Source organism: Ursus maritimus, unplaced genomic scaffold, assembly GCF_017311325.1.
Source record: "Ursus maritimus isolate PB19 unplaced genomic scaffold, ASM1731132v1 scaffold_9, whole genome shotgun sequence".
Lineage (NCBI taxonomy): Eukaryota > Metazoa > Chordata > Mammalia > Carnivora > Ursidae > Ursus > Ursus maritimus.
This window is the reverse complement of record NW_024427107.1, coordinates 79,936,749-79,945,453: the sequence shown is the minus strand read 5'-3', so window position 1 is coordinate 79,945,453 and position 8,705 is coordinate 79,936,749.

Below are 8,705 nucleotides of genomic sequence, written 5' to 3'. Positions count from 1 at the left end.
GTGGGTGATGGGGTCCGGGCCACCCGCTCGGGTAGCCCTCGGGCCCTGTGTGAGCCTCGGCCCGGGGGGTCCATGCCACCTTACCCTGGACCCGCGCTGAGCCCACCCACCTTCTGGCTCGGCAGGACCGGCGGCGGCCCCTGCTGGAAGCTGGGGTGCACGGTCACGGCTGCCCCTGGCCAGATGCTCCGTCTCCACTGAGACCCTCCATCCTCGCTCTGGAACGCAGGGCCTGTGCGAGAGTTCTGGAGACCCCACGTCACACTCTTACCCGCCTGCCACAGGTGCGGACCTTTCCAGCTGTGTTGCCCTTCCTTCTCTGAGCCCGCTCACGACTGGAAGCCTCCATGTCCTCCAGCAACGGGACCGAGGCTCCACCCCCTGGTGTGTTAGGGGACCGAGGCTCCACCCCCTGGTGTGTTAGGGGACCGAGGCTCCACCCCCTGGTGTGTTAGGGGACAGAGGCCTACGAGGCGTTGTGCCTTTTCCTTAGAGCCAGGAAAGACAAGCCTCAGAATCTGTCCTTTACCTTGGAGAGGGTGTCCTAGCGTGACCCAGACCTCTGGACTCCTGAAAGCTTTCTCGAAGTGACCAGTCCCTGAATGTTTGCCCGGGTGTAGGCCACGCTATGGCACACGTGTCCTGCCAGGACACTCAGAATACTCGCCACCTCCTGCTAATTAGGCCTGGTGACGTCCGTTAGTGGACGGCTGTGCTTTTCTGTGCGTTGGTCAGTCTATACGGGGACAGAGCGGGAAGCCGACATAGTCTGGGGCAAAGCGTGTGTACAGTCCCTCTCCCTGAAATTCTACCAGGATGGGACAGAAACTTTTGCCAAGACGAGAGCCACAGACCCCTTACCAGAGGCCCTGTTAACCCGTTCTAGAAAAGACCATCACCCCTGCTACCTCTGTCATTTCAACGCGGATGCAGTATTTTTTATTTATTATACTGGCCGGCGAGGGGAGGAGCGTCTGGGGCCCCATTGGTCTTACCTGCTACAGTAAGTTTTTGTTCTATTGCCCGAAGAACCAAGATGAGGATCCCACCAGCGGGTATGTGTGTCCGTTGCCAGCGTACGTCCACGTACTGACAAACGTCTGCTCCGTGGCTCTGTGGGTGCGCTGGACCCTCTGTGAGTGGGACCAGACTAGGACTCCGTTCGTTCCCAGACCCCATGTTCCGCCCAGAGCAGGAGTCCGTGCTGGTGCTCTGGGCCCCCAGCTGTCTGTCAGCCCAGACGCTGACCTGGCGGTGTCCCTTCCTCGGGCTCGCTTGCCCAGAGCAACGGTTCTGTGAGCTTTAGAGAAGGCCTCGGGTCCTGCCGCCTCTACGTCACAGGGTCTCAGGGAGACCTAAGAGATCTTGCAGCTACTGGGTTCTGGGTCTGAGAACTGGCTCAGGGAGGGAGGCGGGTCAAGTGGTTGTATCTCCCACTGGGGCGGCAGACATCAACCGTATCGTTTGTCTTAAACTTTCTGTGGATTCTGTGTAATGAGCTAGTAGTGTTCCTCACGGTGTGGCCTTCGGGGCCTCCGGGCAGCAGGCGACATGCAAATTCCCGGCCCCACCCTGGACCTCTGGGATCAGAAACTCTGGGGCTGGGACCGCAGCTCGCGTGTTCGCCCCGCCCGAGAGCGCGGCCGGAGTTCGGGAGCCCCTGCTGCGGCAACCCCCTTGCCAACACCCACCTCTCGGAGCACCGTGTTCGGGGCCGTCCTCGCCCCTGTGCACCAGGCCTGCAGGGCCCCCTCCTCCTTGCTGGCCAGCGGCGGCGGCCGTGTCGATACCAGGACCAGGGCCTTCGACAGCAGAATTACCTCCTCACAGCTCTGGGGGCCGGACGTGTGACCATGTTGTTGCAGGGCTGCTCCTCCTGAGGCCTCCCCCTGGCGTGTGGACGCCATCTCCTCCCCGGGGCCTCACGTGGTTGATCCGCCCCCTGGGCTCCTCTTGTGAGGACCAGTCGACTTGCGCCAGCCCCCTCCCCGCAATGACCTTGACCTTCGTCATCTCCGTGAAGACCCGTCTCCAAGCATGGTCACTCTCTGAGGTCCTGAGACCAGCACTCAGCCTGCGCGTGGGGGCTACAGTTCATCCCGGCACATCGCCATGATCATGATGCCCTCCGCGCGGTCTGCTCACCCTTCCCTACGCACCAGTGTTCGCAGCCGGCCGCTGAGGACGCGGGGGCTGACATTATTCAGCTGCTGCCAGAAATGAGGCCTACAGCCAAGTGGCCAGTGGGCGTTCTAGCCACAGAGCACGCTCTCTGGGACCACACCCGGACCACCTGTCTCAGGTCCCCAGAAGCAGAGCCCGGGGTGCCGGTTCAAGGGCGTCTGGCTTATGGAAGTCATGCCCTCAGGACAGGGTGAGGACGGCCGGCCACGGATGCGCATTCAGCTGGAGTCCGGCCACAGCTCACACGACGGGGAGCTCAGGAGTGTGGGTGTCCCCTAAGAGGTTGTTTCTCCCGCAGCAGGTGTCTGAGCTGCTGTCCCAGTCAGTCATTGGCTAGCAGCTGCCCTCGGGGCAGGGGAGGGGCTCCCAGGCGGGCAGCTTCCCAGCGGAGGGGCACTCTCTGGCGAAGGGTGCTTGTGTGAGTCAACAGCAGCTAGGGGTGGGCATGCCGACCCCCAAAGGGTTTGAGGGGGCCGCCAGCAGCACCTGCTCTAACCAGCCGCAGCAGCGATGTGACAGACCTAGATAGCCTGGAAACCCCTCCACTCTAAATTTCCTAGGTAAAACCTCACAGATCGGTTCTCAGACACCTGAGGTTGCAAAACGGAAAAGGAAACCCCCAGGGGTGAAAAAGCAGGACTCAGCATGGCAGCGGACTCTTCCCTGAGCCATGTGCTGACTCTAGAAACCCAAACCCTCAAGTTGGAACAGGTCCTAGACCTCGGACCTCCATGAGCACAGGCTCCGTGTGAAATCTGGTGAAAACGTGGACCAGAAAAACCCTGCCCACTGGCAAATGGTGCCAGAACGGAAACCCAGCAGATTCTCTGGGCTCCGCAGGACAGCTTCCGCTAGACAGTGTGTTTTTTAAGCGCCGTGTAGAGCCCGACTCGGGGCTTGAACTCATGAGATCAGGACCTGAGCCGAGATCAAGAGTTGGGTGTTTAACTGACTGAGCCCCACAGACACCCCTTCCACTGGATGTTTATAACTCAGGTCCTCCCCCTGCCTATTCGGGGGAGCTGCATGCAGAGAAACTAAGTCAACGTGGCCCCAGATGGATTACAAGCTGGTGGCTGGCATGAGCCAACATAATCTCTGGAGGTCTCGTCCCCAAGATCTCACAGGAGTCCCAGGGCGAAAGCTCGGGCCTTCACACATGGTCTCACAATTCACAATTAAAAGAACGCAAATGCGGTGTGCCGGCCAGTTGGAGTCCCGACGGGAAACAGGGTGGCTGATACACAAGACTGTATCGAAGGAGTCGTTTACAAGACGTGGGCAGGGGAGGTCCGCAGCCCAGGAGGGCGGCGAGAGCCGGCGACTGTGGGGCAGACACATCCCGGCTGAAAACTGCCAGTCTCGTTTGGGTAGAATGGATGTCTCTTTCCCCTGTTTCCAAGAGTGCTTTTTCTTCGGTTTATTTGCCTGGTTCTACAAAGTCCCCAGGTGGCAATATTATAGACTTTATTGTCCAAACAGCTGACCCCAGTCAGGGACGATGCAGGTGTGTTCTACAAGCCACACTTGTCCCACTGACAAGCACAGCCTGCTCGGGGGGGTGGGGGGGGGCGGCGATCAGCCTGACCCAGACCACGGGGCTCTGGGAGCAGGTAACTCTTCGCTGCTAGGGATGGATCAAGGTATGCCCCAGACAGGGCCAGAGCCCCTGGGACATACGGGCGTCATGGTTCAGGTACTGAGAAGCTGAGCCCCTGAGTCCCGGGTCCAGGCCTGTGGGGACCACGTCCCCTGATGGCACAGGGCCTGGTGTGGGAGGCGGGAGGCGGGAGGCGGGAGGCCTGCAGGCGCAGGTGGCTTCACGCGCCCACTGAGCACACATCCATCTGCTGAGGATCTCAGGCCAGCTCCAGCACACATGCATGGGGCCTTGGTGGCAACACTGGCATGTCCTACTTGTTCGTAGGCAGGCAGGACCCAGGTGTCCTATCTCCTGAACTCTCACCCCTTCCTGTTTGCCTGGCAGGGTCCAGAGACAGCACTGTTCCCTGGCTCCTCCACCCCAGGCTCAGCACAGATGAGCTGTCCTTGTTTTCTGGGGCCTCCACCTATTCTAGCTGACCCCTGTATTCAGCCCATCCCACATCACCCCAGCAGTCCTGGAAACAGCTGCACTGTAAGCCTTAGACTTAAGGGGCTGGGAGGAGGAGGGTAAGGCCCCAGCTTTCCTTCCAGGCAGAGAGGCCATCAGCTCCTGTAACTGTGGCTGCCGGGGGCAGAGCCCAGGAGTTCCCTGGAGGAGGCCTGGCCTCCACTGAGCCTATCCTTTGGGCTCCAGGCCCCAATGGCATCTCAGCTCCTATCTCAGCAGAATGTCGAGGGGGCATGTGTTCCCAAAGACCCAACATGAAGCAAGGGAGCGCCGGCCAAGCAAGGCAGAATTGCAGGCCACACTGGGCACCCCATGACCAAAACGGCAGCAGCTTCCAGAAAGCCAGCCCCCAGAAGGGATGGGACTTCTGTGACCCGCTGAAAAGGGGTTTCTTGCTCTGGTGTCCTCTCAGAACGTGACGCTTTACAATATTAGGAATTGGAAGATGGGACAATGTGAGTATCAGTGAAGAAAATAGCTGCTTGAATCTATGAGTTAAAAAAACTGAGTTGCTCATCTTCAGAGGGTAACCAACTTCTTATATATATTTTTAAATTGATAAATAATGCAAGAGACTCATGCATTGGAAGATGGCAGAGTATGAAGCACCAGGAACCCATCTCTGCACTAAAACAACAGTTGCACTGGCAGAATCTGTCTGATTGACCCACTAATGGAAGTCTGGGATCTAGTGAAGGTTGGTAACTTCCAGGGAAAGGCTTAGATGGGCTGATGTGGTTAATTGAGGTCAATATGAGCTCTTAGCACAGTAGCAGCTACTCATCCCCAGCCCCACCTCATGGCAGGTGCTCCTGGAGCATCGCGCACACAGCTTGCAAGATCTTGGGTGGACAAAAGGACCCTGTCCTCCAAATATTGAGGGTCTGTGCCCTAATCACTAATTGCCTCTTCTGATCACATAGGTGTTGACAGAGAGGTGGGAGGCTATCGTTGCTCCTCCTATACTGATGCAAGGCCCCTCCCCTCTGGTTGAAGTGCTTTCCAGGGTATTTAAGGGCTGGCACCAGGGCACGTGGTGGCTCAGTCAGTTAAGCATCTGACTCTTGTTTTTGGCTCAGGTCATGACCTCAGGTCTGTGAGATCGAGCCCTGCATTGGGCTCCATGCTCAGCAGGGAGTCTGCTTTAGATTCTCTCTCTCCCTCTCCCTCTGTCCCTCCCCCCCAACATAAATAAATAAATCTTAAAAATAAAATGAAATAAAATAAAGGGCTGGCACCCTTTCCTCCAGCTTTATTTTCCTCTTTTCTCCCCTATGGGAGCCAAACATTACAGCCTAGGACATTCAAAAGCAACTGAATATAAAAGAAAAATTAAGGAGTGACCACACGGGGAGCCTGGGTGGTTCAGTGGGTTAGGCATCTGCCTTTGGCTCAGGTCATGATCCTGAAGTCCTGGGGTCGAGCCCTGCATTGGGCTCCCTGCTCAATGGGGAGCCTGCTTCTCCCTCTCCCTCTGCCTGCTGCTCCCCCTGCTTGTGCTCTCTCTCTCTCAAATAAGTAAATAAAATCTTAAGAAAGAAAGAAGGAAGGAAAGAAAGAAAGTAAGAAAGAAAGGAAGAGACCACTCAGGCACACTGAAAGGAACAGGCTCAGAAAAGACCAAATAAGATCTTATGTTTACCCCTGACACTAATCGTTAGCACAGAGACAGGTAACAACAATAACAACAACAAGAATAAAAGAGCAAACCCTGGGGAAGGAGGAGAATCTGATTTCCAAAGTTACCACATTATTAGATTCAAATGTCCAGTCTTCAACAGAAAAATCAGAAGGCACACCAAGAAATAGGAAAGTATGGCCCATTCAAGGAAAACAAGGTCAACAGAAACTGACCCTGAAAAAGACCTGATGGCAGATCTGCTAAACAAAGACTTTAAAACAGTTGTCTAAAAGAAGCTCAAAGAACTTAAGGAAGATGTGGAGAATGTCAGGAAAATGATGCATGAATAAAATTGAGATATTAACAAAAAGTTAGAAAACCTAAAGAGAAACTAAAAAGAAAGTCTGGAGCTGAAAAGAACAATACCTGAAATGAAAAAAAATCATACATTTTGTACAAAAACTGAATGAAAGAGATTCAAAGGCAGATTTGAGCAGGCAGAACAAAGAACTGGCAAACCAGAAGACAGTACACTAGAAATGATCAAGTCTAAAGAACTGAAGGAAAAAAAGATTGACATGAGCAGAGCCTGAGGGACTTGTGGCATCGCCAAGCAGACCAACATATACATCACGGGGTACCAGAAGAAGAGAGAGAGAGAGAAAGAGACAGAGAATATCTGAAGAAATTATGGCTTAAAACCTCCCAAACTTGATAAAAGACATGAACATAAACATCCAAGAGGCTCGATGACCTCCAAGTTAAGGTGAACTCAAAGAGACCCACACTGAGACACAGTGTAACCAAAACTTCAAGAGACAAAACAGAAAGAATTTTGAACGCAGCAGGAGAGAAGCAGCTCACTGCATCCAAGGGGTCCTCAGTACGATGACGAGCAGATTTCGCATCAGAAACTTTGGAGGCCAGAGGGCAGTGGGCTGATGTATTCAAAGTGCTAAAAAGGAAAAAAATGTCAACTAAGAATCCTATTTCCTCCAAAACTGCCTTCAAGAGTGAGGGAGAAATAAAGACATTCCCACATACACAAAAACGGAGGGAGTTCATTACCATTAGGCCTGACCTGAAAGAAATGCTCAAAGGAGTTCTGTAGGGTGAGATGAAAGACGCAATACTATAATAAAGGAAATCCCCACATGGCCATCTCAATTGACTCAGAGTAAAGCATTAGACAAAAATTCAGCACCCTTTCCTGATAAAAACACTCAACGAACTGGGAGTAGAAGAAAACTTTCTCAGCATAATAAAAGCCAAAGTTGAAAAATCCATAGCAAACATCATACTCGATGGTGAAATCCCGGAAGCGTTTCCTCTAATATCAGAATAAAGCAAGGATGTCTGCTTTTGTTATTTCTCTTCAAAATAGTTCTGGAAATTCTAGCCAGAGCAATTAGACAAGAAAAAGAAATAAAGGGCATCCCAATTGGAAAGGAAGAAGTAAACTTATCTCTTTTTGCAGATAATAAAGTCTTACATGTAGGAAAACCTAATGACTGAGCAAAAATCCATTAGAACTAGTAAATGCATTCAGTGAAGTAACAGGACACAAAGTCAACGCACAAAAATTAGTTGAGGGGCGCCTGGGGGGCGCAGTCCTTAAGCGTCTGCCTTCGGCTCAGGGCGTGATCCCGGTGATCTGGGATCGAGCCCCACATCAGGCTCTTCCGCTGGGAGCCTGCTTCTTCCTCTCCCACTCCGCCTGCTTGTGTTCCCTCTCTCGCTGGCTGTCTCTGTCAAATAAATAAATCAATAAATAAAATCTTTTAAAAAATTAGTTGAGTTTCTATATATTAATAACTATTAATTTCTAATAACTATTAGAAACTATTAATAATAGTTTCTATATATATAATTAATAAAAGGAAATTACAAAACAGGGTGGGAGAATGAGATAGGCTGGTGATGGGTAGTAAGGAGGGCACGTATTGCATGGTGCACTGGGTGTTATACGCAAGTAATGAATCATGGAACATTGCATTAAAAACTGGGGATGTACTGTATGGTGACTAACATAATATAATAAAAAATTATTATTAAAAAAAATTACAAAACAATTCCATTTACAGCAGCACCAAGAAGAATAAAAGAGTTAGGACTTAACCAAGGAGGTGAAAAACAAGGAAAACTACAAATCATGGCTCAAAGAAATTAGAGAAGATGGAAATAAATGGGAACACATTCATGTTCGTGGATTGCAAGACTTACTATTATGAAAATGTCAATGCTACCCAAATGATCTACAGATTCAGTGCAATCCCTATGAAAATCCTGATGACAATTTTTTGCCGAAATAGAAAAACTTATCCTAAAATTACATGAAATCTCAAGGTAACCCAAATAGCCAAAACCACCTTGAAAAAGAATGAATCTGGAGGATTCACACTTTCTGATTTCAAAACATACTACCAACCTACTGCAATAGAAATAATACGGTAATGGCATAAAGACAGATATATGGACCAAAGGACTAGAATAGAGAGCCCAGAGATAAACCCTTACATATATGATCAAATGATTTTTGACAAGGATACCAAGGCCACTCGATGGAGAAGGGCAGTCTTTTCAACAAATGGTCCTGGAAAACCGGACATCCATGTGCAAAGGGATAAAGTTAGACCCTTACCTCGCATCATATATAAGAATTAACTCAAAACGGATCAAAGATTTAATTTTAAGACCAAAATCAATAAAGCTACTAGAATAAAACATAGGACAAGAGATGCATGACTTTGGATTTGGCAGTGATTTCTTGGTTACAGGCAACAAAAG